At 39.9% G+C, this 14,335-nt stretch overlaps 1 long non-coding RNA gene across 2 annotated transcripts in view; it reads right to left on the bottom strand.

Moving 5' to 3' along the window:
• Positions 1-245: 245 nt before the first annotated feature.
• Positions 246-14,335, bottom strand: part of LOC147828764 (uncharacterized) — a 34,780-nt gene continuing 20,690 nt past the window's right edge. The window contains exons 2-4 of one of the 2 annotated variants that reach the window (XR_015450280.1): positions 12,769-12,849; positions 5,617-5,652; positions 246-1,658 (exon numbers count right to left, since the gene is read on the bottom strand). This is a non-coding gene — a long non-coding RNA (uncharacterized LOC147828764). The remainder of the gene's footprint in view (positions 1,659-5,616; positions 5,653-12,768; positions 12,850-14,335) is intronic. The other variant, XR_015450281.1, reaches the window with a different exon arrangement.

Below are 14,335 nucleotides of genomic sequence, written 5' to 3' on the forward strand. Positions count from 1 at the left end.
CCTTTGAGATTCAGCCATGTGTGTGTGCGCGGGCGCGGGCGCTGTGTGTGTGTTAATACTGTTTCTTCTGGTTGCTGAGTATTATTCTGTTGCTATACTGTACTTCATTTGTTCACCTCTTCTCTTACTGGCAGGTATTCAAAGTTGTTTCTAGTTTGGGGTTTTACTGCAACTATTGTGAGTATTTGCATACAAAGCCTTTTAAGGAGGCAAATTTTAAAACTACATAGGAGTAAAACCGGTAAGTCAAAGTACAGGTGCATATTTACCTCTGTTAGACCCATCAGTCTCCCAAAGAGGCTGCGCCCTGGCTCCTTCCAAAGGCAGTCATGGTCCTGGTCCTCCCAAACCAGGCCCACCTCTGCCACTGTTGGCTGGCTTAGATCCTGGCCAGTGTTGGTTAAAGACATTGAGCACCTTGTCAGTTGTGAGATGTCCCCTATGCAAAGTGTCAGTTTGGATCTTCTGACCAGTTTAAATTGTATTATTTATCTGTTTATTATTGATTTGTAAGTCTGTTTTCATGTTGTTCTCAAGGAAGGTTTTGAGGAAATCATTCCCCAACGCCATCAGCCACATTCTCACACACATTCATACATGTACCACACATGGACAGACACACACCTACTACATGCTACATGTGAATGTACACACCACATGCGCTACACATAGGAACCCCACATGCACACAACACATGCACTACATACACACATCACAAACACACACACCACATAGACACAAAATGTACACACCACAATGCATGTACATATGCCACACAGACAGAGCACATACACACATCACACACACAGCACACACACTATGCATACACACATGCCACACAGGCACACACTACACAATTTGCCACATGCAACACACAGATACATTCTACATGCACACATCTTACATGAATACACCACCTACTGTACACATACCACACAGACATACACACACTGCAACACACGTCTACAAGCACACACAGACACGTACCATAGGCTTACACACATATGCACACAACCCCTTTATACACATTTGCCACACAGATACACCACAAATACGCATATACCTATACACAACACACACAGCACTTATACATGCACACACATACCATACATGACACACAACACATGCACATACCATGCAGCACACATACACCCTATATACAAACATCACACACAACATGCTCTACACATATACGCCCACACACACTATAGGGTCCCTCTGTTATCCACTCATAGGACCTCTTGCTTCTCCTGGCCATGCTCTGCAGAGTTGAAACGCATTGTCACATAGCTGTGTGTCAGCCTCCTGTAGACTCTGCTCCCCCAGGTCCAGGTTACAGCTGCCCCCATTTAATGCTTACTCTCCAGCTCTGAGCAGTCCTAGGCACAAAGGAGGCTTCAAACGTCTTTCTTCACTCAATGGACATTTATTGAGTGTGCAGAACATGCCACATGATGTTCTATGTCTTGAGGTACCACTGCCGACAGGATAGGTAAGCACCATAGGGCTGCATCCCCAGATGGGCTGGGAAAAGCACCTCAAACCACAGTCACACTGACAAAGGAGCCAGCAGGCAGCACTGCATGAGGCGCTGGGGAAGCATTGGAGCAGGTCTTCCAACACCGGAGAGGGACCGCCTGGATGCCTGGGGGCCTGGCCTGGCAGGAGGAGGCACAGCAGGAGTGGAGTGAGGCATGGGGAGTTAGGCTGGGAGCTATGAGGTTTGGGGGTGTGGATTATGTGGGGCTGGTTTTCAAATCTTTTTCACTAAAAAAAAATACACACCTGCACATGTGCACACACACACTTACTTCGTTTTGCATAGCAATACATATCTTTATTATACACGCAATACCCTCTATTATTTTTCTTCTTTACTCTTCTGTGCCATTTTATTCTATTTCACAGAATAAAAATGCTAATCATGATGCACTAGATGGATTGCATGACCCGCTAATAGATTTCTATGTAAATGGCAAGGATTTTGGCTTTTCCTCAGGGAAAAGCCTCTTGGATCAATTTTGGACAGAAGAGGGACATGCCCTGACCTATGGTTAATTTTTTAATTTACATTTTGTTATTAAGATTTTTAAGGGAAAACTGTAAACAGACACAAAGCAATGAAAGCTCTGCCATCTTCCCTCCCTCTCCCTGTCTACTTATTTTGCAGAAACATTTTAAAGCAATCTCAGGCATCATATCATTGCACCAATATTCATCCATATACATTACTAACAAACAACAGCAATGCCATCTTCAGACCTAGGGAAAATAACAGCAATTATTTAATACTTTCTCTTACTCGGTTCATGATCAATTTTTTTTTGATCGTCTCTACACAGGTTTTTATAGTTGGTTGATTTGAATTCGTTTGTGAAAAAAGCCTATATATTGCATTTGGTTAGGATCTTTCCAAGTCTCTCTCTTCCTTCTTTCCTTCTCTCCTTTTCCTCTCTTCTCTCCCTCCCCCTCCTCCTGATATTGAGGTTTAAGCTGCACAAAATAAAGATGAACAATTTGTTGGCTTTTGTCAGTTGTATACACCCATGTAACAGCCGCTCAAATTAAGTTTCATCACCTCCAAAATATCCCTCATGCCTCTTACCAGTCCATCTGTGTCACCTTCATCCAAAGACAACTCTTTTTCTTGACATCTATCAATATAGATTTACATTAGCTCTTCTTAGGAAGCCTAAAAATGGAATTGTAAAGTGTGTGGTGTCTGGGCTTGTGTGTTTAAATAAGGTCCGTGGTAATCACCTCTGTTGTGCACCTGTGATTCATTCTTTTGTGCCCCTGAGTTGTGTGTTCCATTGTGTGGGTGGAATACAATATTTTTTTCTCTCTCTTTTTTCTTTCTTTCCTTCCCTCCTTTATTTTCTTTCTTTCTTTCAGTACTGGGAACTGAACTCAGATCCTCTGCACTGAGCTACATCCCTAACCTGCTTGCTTGCTTGCTTATTTATTTATTTATTTATTTATTTATTTATATTTTGAGACTGTGTTTTGCTCAGTCACTAAATTGTCCAGGCTGGGCTTGAACTTGCAGTCCTCTTACTTTGGCCTCCCAGAGTGCTGGGATTACACGTGTGTACAGGCATGGGATTACATGCACCCCACACCTGAATAGAATACAACTTAATCATCCATTATCTTGTTGATGGATATTTTGGTCATTTCTACTTTAGAACCACTACAAGTAGTGCTTCCTTAAGCATTTACAAGCCTTATTTGGGGGATTCATGTTTTTACATTTCTTTTTGTTGTTGTTGTTGTTTTATAAGACCAGGTCTTCTGGGTCCTTATTATTTTCATGTGAATTTACATTTTTGGGGTGAAACTGTGTTGTTTTATAAGACCAGCTCTTCGGGGTCCTTATTATTTTCATGTGAAGTTTAGGAACAGGTTGCCAATTTCTATTAAGAAGCCTGCTGAGATTTTGATTAGGATCATACTGGATGCATAGATCAACCTGGAGAGAATGACAATGTTAAAAATGTTGGTTCTTCTCATCCATAAGAGAAGCATGTCTCTCCATTTAATGCGGACCTTTCTAATTTCTCTCAGTAAAGGTTTGACTTTTCAATGTAGACATATCACACGCTTTTTGTTAAATTTATTCCTAGTGTATTTTCCTGTTATTTTAAATGACATTTTAAAATTTTTATAATTATACTTTCCAAATACAATTGAATTTTGTATATTTGATCTTGTATCCTAAAATCTTGCTGAACTTAACACACTAATTCTAGGAATTATTACATTTAATCATTAGAATTTTCTTCTTTCTTTCCAATTGCAGCTTTCATTTCTTTTTCTTGCCTTATGGTGCTGGCCTGGCTTTGAGTATAAAGCTGAACAGAAGTGATGAGGATGAGTACTGTTACCTTTTTTGCAGTTTTATGGTGGAAAAATAACATTATAGTATATCACCAGTGAGTATGCTTTGGTGTGAAGTTTTTCACAGATTCCCTTTATAACATTTAAAAATTCATTGTTCTCTATTTCTAGGATGCTGGGGAAATTTTTATAATAAATGGAAGTTGTATTTCATCAAATATCTTCCTGCATTTATTAAAATGATCAAATAGTTTTCCTTCTTTAGGCTGTTATATGATCAATTACATCAAATGATTTTTTTTTTGGTACCAGGGATTGAACTCAGGACCTTGCGCTTGCAAGGCAGGTGATGGAACCATTGAGCTAAATCCCCAGCCCTACATCAAATGATTTTTAAGTGTTAAGCTGGCCTTGTGTTCTTGAGGTAATCCCACTTGTTAATGTAAGAATTATGCTTTTAAAATATACCTGGATTAATTCTTCTGGGCTCTTTTTTTTAAAATGTAAATTTAAGGAGGATGTTGGTTTATAATTCTCTTTTCTTGAAATTTCTTGTCAGGCTTTGGTATTGCAGCTATGCTGACCTCATGGAATGAGGGTATTATCAGGTGGGCATTGTTTCTTCTTGAAAAGTTTGAGAGAAATCACCAGCAAAAATGATCTGTACCTGTTATTTCTATGTGCAGAAGGTTTATTTTTAATTTCTATAACCAGTGCAAGGCATTCAGATTTTCTATTGTCTTGTGATAGGTTAAGCTCTTTGAGGGATTTGTCCATTTCACCCAAGTGAAATTTATTAACCCCAATTCACCCAAATTTCTTAACATATTTTTTTATAATAGTGCTTTATCAGCCTTTATTGACCATGGGCTCTGTAGTGATGATGCCTCTTTAATCTAATATTGGCAGTTTGTTTTTTTCTATCTTTTTTCTTTATCAGTTTATCTGAGCTTCATTGATTTTATTAATCTTTCCAAAGGAGAAATCTTTGCTACTTGGCATCCTTATGGATTTTATCTATTGTTTTCCATTGTCTATTTCATGGACTTCTGCTTTTATCTTTAATATTTTCATCCTTCTAGTTTGGGTTTAATTTGCTTTTTTCTCCTGGCATCTTAAGGTAAATTTTAAACATTTCTTCTTTTCCATTACAAGCATTTAATGCTGTAAGTTTCCCTTAGTGGAGTTAGCTTCATTTTCAACTTTTGATACATTATGTTTTCATTTGCATTCTACTTAAAATCTCTACTAATTACTTTATTTGGCCAGTGGGTGATTTGGAAGTATATTGCTTAATTTCCAAGTATTTGCAGATATTGTAGAGTCTCACTGTTATTGATTTATGATTTAATTATGTAATGCTTAGAGACTCCAGGAGATTTCTTTTCTTTAATCTTTGAGACTTCTTTTTCCTTGATCTACATATGGTCAGTGTTGGTGAGGATTCAGTTGAAAAGGAAGTGTGTCCTGTAACTGTTGAGTGCATCTGTGTTCCATAACACCACCATGCCAAGTTGTTCACTAGCACTGTTCAATCCTGTACATCCTTTCTTGATGTTTTGTCTATTCATTGTGTCAATGAATGACACTAAAAATGGACACTAAAATCTTCGAGTGGCATTATGTGGTTGTCTCTGTCAATTTCGGTTTCACATATGTTTAAGTTCTGTTATTGGGTACATACAAATTTAAGGCTGATAGAATTTCTTGACAAATTCACTCTTTTATCAAAGTGAAATGAGGTCTGGATGTGTCACTCAGCAATAGAGCACTTACCTAGCATGCATCAGGCCCTGGGTTCCATCCCCAGCACTATGAAAAGAAAGGAAGAAAAGAAGAATAAATGGAAAGTTATGAAATGCTGATTATGCTCCCTTGGAGACCTACTTTGTCTGATACCCTACCTTCTTGGTGTTTGCACTGGGTTCTTAACACTATATTCAATGTGTCCATGACTTTGTATGAAATTGGGTTTCTTATAAATGGTATCTACATATATCTTCTTGTTTCCATTCTGACAATCTCTGTCTTTTAATGCGAGAGTTAGATTCATAGGTAATTTTTAAAATAGTAGTAGGGTTGAATTTTAAGTCTATTTTCAATATTTGATTTCTATTTGTCCTGTTAATTGTCCCTCTGTTCTCCATTCCCTAGTATCTTTTTGGGTTATTTTTCAGTATTCCACTTTGCCTCTTCTATTGATTTTTATAAGTAATACATTTTTGTGTTGATTTTTATGGTTGCTCTAGCTTCTAATATGCATCCTCAACATAGTTTTATATCGTATAATTTTGTACTTTACAATGCAAAATTCTCGCTGCTACATAATGAGCTCTTATCACTACATACAGTGGTGCCTTGGTTCATGAATTTGATTCTTTTCATGATTCTGGTAGCGACCAAGTTGGATGAGAACCGAATCAAATTCAATGGTTAGTGTTAATGTTGATCTCATGGGGAAATTTGATTTGGTTTTTCTCCAGTTCAGTTTGCGACCAGAATTGTGGAGAGAGTTGAGTTCATGAACCAAAGTATCATTGTATTTTACTTCTATAGGACAAAAGACCCACAGAACACTGTTATAGTTTTTACATTAACCAATGGTCTTCTACAGAAAATTTTACATATATTTATATAAAATATAAATATAAATTTTAATTATGCTGAAGGTTACACTGTTGGGTATTTTACTCCCACTTTTATGACTTCCACTTGGAAAAACCTCTTTTAACGTTTCTTTTTGGGCTGAACTGCACAAGAAAATTTTCTCAAGTTTTGTCATCTGAAAATGTGCTCCACTTTGATTTTTTTAGGGTATTTTCATGGGACTTAAAATTCTAAATTAAGAGTTTGATGTCTCTATTTTTAAGACCAAACACTCTTGTTCTTTTTTATGAGAAGTGACTCATCCTTTTAATGATTTTTTCTCTTCCTGTAGTATGAATTTCTTAGTTGACACCTTTAAAGATTTTACCTTTGGTTTTTATCAGTTTGACTGTCTATAGTTTTGTTGGCATTTACAGGGCTTGGAGATTATTAAAACTTCTTGAATCTGTGGGTTAATGTCCTTGATCTATTTGGGAATATTTTTGGCAATTTTCTGTTCAAATATTCTTCTGCCATGCTTTGTCTGTTCTCCTTTTGGGACTCTAATTACAACTGCACTAAGCCATATTGATACTGTCCCACAGGACTCATAGGACCTGTTCAGTTTGTTATTGTTTCTCTGCTTTGTCAGATAATTTCTTTTGACTCAGCTTCAAGTACACTGGTTCTTTCTTCTACTGTTTCAGTCTATTAAGTTTGTTGAGGAAGTTTTAATATTTACAATATAATAGCTTTCAGTTTTAGCTTAACTGCTTGATCCTATTTTTGAGTTTAATGCTAAAGTTTACCATCCATTCACACATATTGTTCACCTCTCACACTAGATCCATTAAAAATATTTAAATTTATCATTTCAAAGCCCTTGCTAGTTCACTGCAACCTTGGAGATGACTGTTGTTCTGGTTCAATGACTTTTTCCCCCTCTTGATGATTCAGCACACATTCCTGCTTTATTGAGTGTCTTGTAATTTTTAATTATATTTCAGACATTATGTACAAAAGAACAGTAGAGAATAAAATACACAATTCTTCACTGAGGTGGAGGCTGGGTCAGCATAATCTATGGTTGAGTTGAGTTAAAATCAAAACTTCACTGCAACTTTGGGGACAGCCAGTTCACCATGAACTTCAAATGTTTGGATGGCTGAGTCAGGACTTCCTGCAGCAGGGCTTAGGACCTGAGCACCCAAAGTCTTTAAAACCACAGAAGCATCAGAAGCTCACAGAGTATCAGTCTTCTGATCTCCCCTCCCCTGCTTTAGAGCGTAAATGTTGGCTTTGTGGTCCACTGGGGTGTTACTTTATTACCAGTACTACCCTGACTGTGCCTAGACCTGATCTCTCTGTATCCTGCTTCTCTGTCCCTGTCCTTTGGCCAGATGCACCTTGCCCTTGATAATGTCCTGTCATACAGCAAAAGCATTTCTCAACTATCCTGACATGACTTCAGTCACTGCCATATACGCGGGAAAGAATTGAAAGCTGTCACTGGGCTTTGCAGAAATGAACCTGTTACGTCAGCCTCTGTATGACTATTAAAGGTTTACTAAAGTTTGGCTTGCTTCATTTTACTCCACTGTGTAGTGGCTTTAGCCCTTCTACTACTACCCTTGCAATCATGAATCCCTTCTGTCGTAGAAGGGACTTGTAAGTTTGTGTCCTCAGCTCTCTGATGGATTTTTAAAGATGTGATTATGTAGTTCATCCAGCTTGTTCTCATTTTTAGTGTAGAAAATGGAGTAGCCGTCTCTTGAAACTTTCTAAATTCTATCAGGGAACAAAAATGCATTCCAACCAGCAGCATATGTCCTAATAAATAATGATTAAGGGAGTGCATGTCTCTTCTGCCTGGGCAGCTCCTATTCTCCTTGTCTGTCTGGAAGATGCTTGTTCAGCCTTCATGTCTGCCTCCTTGAAGTCTTTCCCAATTTCCTCAGTAGCCCTGGGCACTGCTTATTCTAGTCTCCTCTGTTCTTTGATCCTACCTACATTAAAGCTATTTTTTTCACTATATCATAATTGTTTGCATGTCTGTCTTCTCTGCTGAACTTTTAATTCCTGGAGGGCAAGAACTTTGTAGTTAATACATTTTATATACATACATACATATATACTTAGAAATACACACACATACACACAGAAGCACACACACACATAAACATATAGATTTATGACTGTACAGTAATTACTAAACCAACATCTGCCTAATGTAACAACTAATGAGTGAATATTGATCTCACGTTCAGGTCTAGGGCCCTGGCTAATACATGGTAAGTGTGCAACATGTTTATGGAGTTAATACATAAAGAAATGAGCGAACAAACCAGGCATGGTAATAGATCCTATAATTCCAGCATTCTGGGAGATGGAAGCAGGAAGATTGCAAATTTGATCCCAGCCTGGGCAACCTAGCAACTTCATAAGACTGTATTTCAAAATAATGATAAATAAATAATAATAAAGAAAAAAAAGTAATAATAAAGAGCTGGGGACACAGCTTAATGTAGAGGCCTTGGGCTCAATCCCCAGTACCAAAACCATAAAACAAAGATAAAGAATGAACAAACTCCTGTTCTCTGCCCTGAAGTTTCATCAGCATTGGATGCAGTTACCACTACCTAACAGATGATATTTTAATGTCTATTTAGTGGAGAAAGGACTGTGTGTAGGGACAAGTGTTTATTTGCATATGCAAATTTATAATTCTGTCTGGTATTCTGGGTCGGGGTGTTTGCTTTGAAATGTAGAGTTTTGGCAGTATGAGCCAATATCTAGAGATAGCAATCCTCAGAAGGTTTGGGAGTCTGCCCAAAGCTGACCTGTGGTTGGTGAAATCTACTTAGAGAGGGAAACTGAGCTTTGAGGGCCCAGCTGCTATGCCAGGAAATGGTCAGAAGCAACAAAGTTGCTCCTTGCTTCTATTCTTTCAATTTCAGATCCAGGGCAGGTCAGGGCACCATGGACATCTATGCCAATCTTGTAACTAAAGCACAGGCCTAAATATACCCTTCCTACCTCTCCTCCACCCCCAGCATCCTTCCTTCCGACACAAGTGCTCATTCTGCCTAAGACTAGAGTTGTATCTCAGCTCTTAACGTCTTTAAGGCTCTATTTTCTCATCTGTAAACTAGGCACATGGATGCCTGCCACCTCGGCCCTTGCAAGCACTCAATGAAATCCTATTTACAAAGTGCTGCACTAGATTCCTCCCTTTCCCATCATCTAACCCACCTCAGTGTGGCATTTCTCTATGAACATCAGGACAAGTCATCACCCTGGCTAGAAGGCAGCATCCAGGCACAGTGAGAAGGGTCGGCTTGGATCACCTCATTTCCTCCTTTCGCCATCATCCCCAAAGCTGCCCCAGTAGTTCAAGCCACCTTGGGTAGGGAATGAACCAAGGAGATAGGAGTTGGGAAAATCCAATCACTGGAGCTGCTGGGAGCTTTAAGGTGAGCAAGGAGAAAGGAAGGAAGAAAGAGAAAATAGGTAGGGACAACAAGCCATAGCACTCACACTGGAGGGCGCAGAACCAGTGCTGCCCTCTGAAGGCACACATAGGCCAACACGCCCTGGGTCCAGAGAACTTGCCCAGGCTCAGCCTGCCTTCAGGGAACCTCCACACCAGGCCAAGCACACCAAGGTGGACACGTCAATGGGCCCATAGCCAAAAGCTTTCCCACAAAGACAGATGATCACGTGATTTAACAGTGAGAGTCAGGTTTTTAAATCTCCCTATGAAAGGTAATCAGGAATAAGTTAAGTGCAGGGAGCAGAGAAAGTAGGGAATAAGGACTGGGACTCCAAGTGGAGCTTTCATATGGATGGATGGATGGATTGGAAGAACTGGAGACTTAACTCAGGGCCTTCACATTGAACTACATCCCCAAGCTTTAAATTTTTGGGGGGGGGTACTGGGGATCGAACCCAGGACCCTGTGCTTTTGAAGGTGGCAGCACCACTGAGCTAAATCCCCGCCCCCTAAAAAATTTGTGTATTTGAGACAGGTTCTTGCCAAGGTGCCCAGAGTGGGCTCAAACTGGGGATACTCCTGCCTCTGCATCCCAGAATGCTAGGATTACAGGCATGTGCCCAACTCAAAGGCAATGTCTTGATCTCTTATTGAGCAAAGAAAATAACGATAAAACAATGGGCCTGGGATTTATGAAACACCTACTCAGTGCCATCACACCCAGACAACATCTCTACTCTCCACAAGGCAGGTTGTATCTCTGTCATACAAGAGAGGAAGCCTGGTTGGTAATGGAACCAGGATTTGCTGGGAGGAGCAGCCGATGCCAACATGCAAGGTCTTTCACTATGCCAGCCTGCCTGCACCTGAGCCCAGTAAGTCTGGGTGGGCTCAGAGCAGTTTTGTAATCAGGAATCTCATTTCCAAGTCCTGGATGTTCTCATGGAATCAAACCTGACACTAGGGCTGGCCTGAGGAGACAGAGACAGAATCCACACAGGTATTCGCTCCTTTCATAGTAATGCATAGCAATTCTGAGAAAGGTCCCTTTGTAGGATTCAGGCAATGTTGGAGAGTTTGTTTTCTACTCCCTGCAGGAAAGTTAATCAATTTTAGAACCGACCCCTTCTGAGCCAAGATGACAACTGGGAGAAAAGGGATTGGTTTTTTAGCTGCTGGGTTTGCTGGGCAGGCCTCCCTCCCACCTCCATGGGGCCACTTATTGACATTGAAATATCTCAACAATAAGCAGCTATTGATGGCCCCTGAGGTCAATACTGAGATTCATTGACCCAGGCTACAAATATGGAAGGCGGTGAGCCCAAGGTCACTATTTACCTGAAGGGATGAAAAATAAATCTTGATAAGAACCAAAAATAGAAATCAATATGCGTACTGTGGTGTGCATTGCATTACGTCTCTCCAGCAGGAGGCTATTTTAGGAAGTTTCAGGGCTCCTCTGCCTTAAGAAGTGGAGCTCAGGACTGGAGAGGAAGTAGGAATAGAAAATGATCCTTCTCTGGTTGCCCCAGCCAAGGAGGTCAGGCAACCTACACTGCCCCAAGGGGATCGGCCCAATTCCCACGGAGACTCTCACGGCCTCCAGCCATCTGGGCACATCCTTTGGAAGAAGAGTGGAATTTCCAACCATGTGAGGTGGTGGGCATGCCAAGGTGACCATTTCCCAAAGGATACAAGGTGTGATGACAAAATACAGGGATGTTTCCATTTTTAAAACATGCATTGCATAAAGGACATGTCACCATTAACCTCCCTCAAAATGAGTCTCCCTCGTTTCATCATTCTTATCTCTTTTTTTTTGTCAACAGTGTCTTGCTATGTAGTCCAAGCTGACCTTGAACTCAAGTGATCCTCCTGCCTTAGCCTCTCAAGTGCTGGGATTATAGGCGTGCACCACCACATCCAGCTCCCTTGCCACTTTCTGAAGCAGTTCTGGAAGTCCTCTGCCATGAGTGTCTTTAGTTGCCCTGTTGTGGCTGCCTCGATGTCCTGAATCAATTCAACTTAGGACTGAATCATTTTGACTTAGGAGAAGAGCCAGAAGTCACAGGGTGCCAGATCCAGTGAATAAGGTGTATAAGGACACAATGTAATTTTTTTTTTGGTACCAGCAATTGAACTCGGGTCCTCGTGCCTTCGAGGCAGACCACTGAGCTAAATCCTGGCCCCACAATACAATACTTTTATAAGCCTGGTTTTCTGTTGGATGGCATTTGGCAGCAGCATTCACTGTATTTTTTACCACATCTCATAAAGACACTCATGAAACAGGATTTCCAGAACTGCTTTCGAAAGTGGCAAGAATGATGGGAATGTGTTCAAACCAAGGGGGAGGATCTTGAGGGTAATTAACGGGAATGTGTCTTTTACTGTGATAAATTAAAAAAATTTTAACATTCACCATATAATTTGATCACACTTTATATTTCATTCAGCAGTGCCAGAGAAATGCACCATTACCTACCTGTCTGGGAAACTTCAGTGTGTAAAGAAAAAGTAAACTGGTGTGGAGGGAGAAACCAAGATCTAAATCAATTACTAAGCACAGGGTAAAACAGGCAAGAGCTAGCTGTCTGCCGACCTGTGCCCCCCTTCTATAATTCCAAACTCTTAACTTGCTGTGCTGTGACATTTCCTCTTCATATGTGCTATTTTTATTAAAATTATTTGTTTAGGCTTAATTAACTTCTTTCCTGATTACAAAAGAAATCCATGTTCTTTGTAGAAAATGTCAAGTCTACTCATGATGATCTTTTTAATCTGGCTCCAGGCACCCTTGCTGTCTGTCTGGGAAGGGAGGAAGATATCAGCTTTGAATGCAGACAGACCTGAGTTCAAGTTTCAGTTCTGTAACTTCAGAGGCTTGTGGTCTCTGGCAAGTAAAGGAATGATTTCTTTGCTGTTGTTTCCTGAAAATATAAACCTCTTTTGTGAAATTGGTACAAAGATTAAATAAGGATTTATGTAAAGTATCTGGCAACATACTAATAAAGTAGACAAATGTCTGACAAGTTTGATGATAAAACATATACATTCACATACAAATAAGCAACGTTAGGAACGGGAGTGGGAATCTGACTGCTAAAGTAAAGATGGTTTTTAAAATTATGGGAGACATTTATATATAACTTTGTTCTAACAAATTTGAAAATCACTATGAAATAGGTGGCTTCTTAAGAAAAAGTAAATGACTTTTCAATATGGCTAAGACTGTACATCTCAAATGTTCCCATCACAGAAAATGTCAAATATTTGAGGTGATGGATAGGTTAATTACCTGGATTTAATCATTCCTAACTGTATTAAAAAATCATAACATCACTCAGTACCCCATAAACACATGCAGCAATAATTTGCCAATATATAATTTTTAAAAAAGAAAAAGAGAAAATGATCGAAACTGATTAGAGAAATATCAACTCAAAGTCTTTATGAGTCAGAAAGCAGTCAGAACATCAAAACTGCAGCATCTCAAACTGTGGGAGTTTAACGCAGGGAATCGGTTGCATAGGTGATGGTCGAGCCAGGAACCTAGTAGGGTTGCCTAGCAAAGTTGGAAGCTGAAAGGACCATAGAAGGAGGCACTTCTGACAGGGTCCAGTCTTCCAGGAGCTGGACCAATGGTGGTGTGATCCTTGATTATGGTGTCAACTAGAATGAATTAAGAAATGCCTAGTGGATTAGTGGGGCACAGTTCCGGGTGTGTCTATGGATGACTGACACGTAGGCCACAAATTGAGGAGGGAGACCCATCCCAGATGTGGGTAGCACCAACCAATACGCTTGTAGACTGGATAGAATAAAAATGGAAAGGAGGAAGTCTTCCTTTTTGCTTTTTCAGAGGAGCTCTAGTCTTCACCTTTGCCTTTGAACATTCATCTCCAGTTCCTTGTGGCTTCCAGTGTAGACTTTTGAGCCTTCCATGGAAGGCCCTTTGGATTTCCTACACAGACTCATACTGTACTCTGAAGTTAGCACCAGGCCTTCAACTTTCAACTGGATTGATCTGGCTCTCTAGCATGCAGGTAGCCATCTTGCATTTTTCCACCCCTGACTCTGCAGGTGGCTATTTTGTAAATTCTTTATGTGTTACATTATATTATATTATATTATATTATATTATATTATATTATATTATATTATCTCTGTTCCTCTAGTGAACCCTAACTGATACAAAGCGGGGGGAAAATGGTGATGGGAGTCATAAAGGAGATGGAGCTGCCATCAGAGATGCTACCCAAAGAAGGGGAACAGACAGGGACCATTGCATTTCCATACTCCCCTTCTTCCATTTTTCAATGAATTCCTCCCACTGGCTGACTCACTTGAAAGCCAGAGGGCCACTCAGATTAAATATATATTCCCTAAAATCTAGAGGAAAGCAGAGGAGGGGTA

The sequence above is a fragment of the Heterocephalus glaber genome, unplaced genomic scaffold (genome assembly GCF_053883595.1).
Source record: "Heterocephalus glaber isolate CG9 unplaced genomic scaffold, H.glaber_assembly_v1.0 deba00000937, whole genome shotgun sequence".
NCBI classification, from domain to species: Eukaryota; Metazoa; Chordata; class Mammalia; order Rodentia; family Bathyergidae; genus Heterocephalus; species Heterocephalus glaber.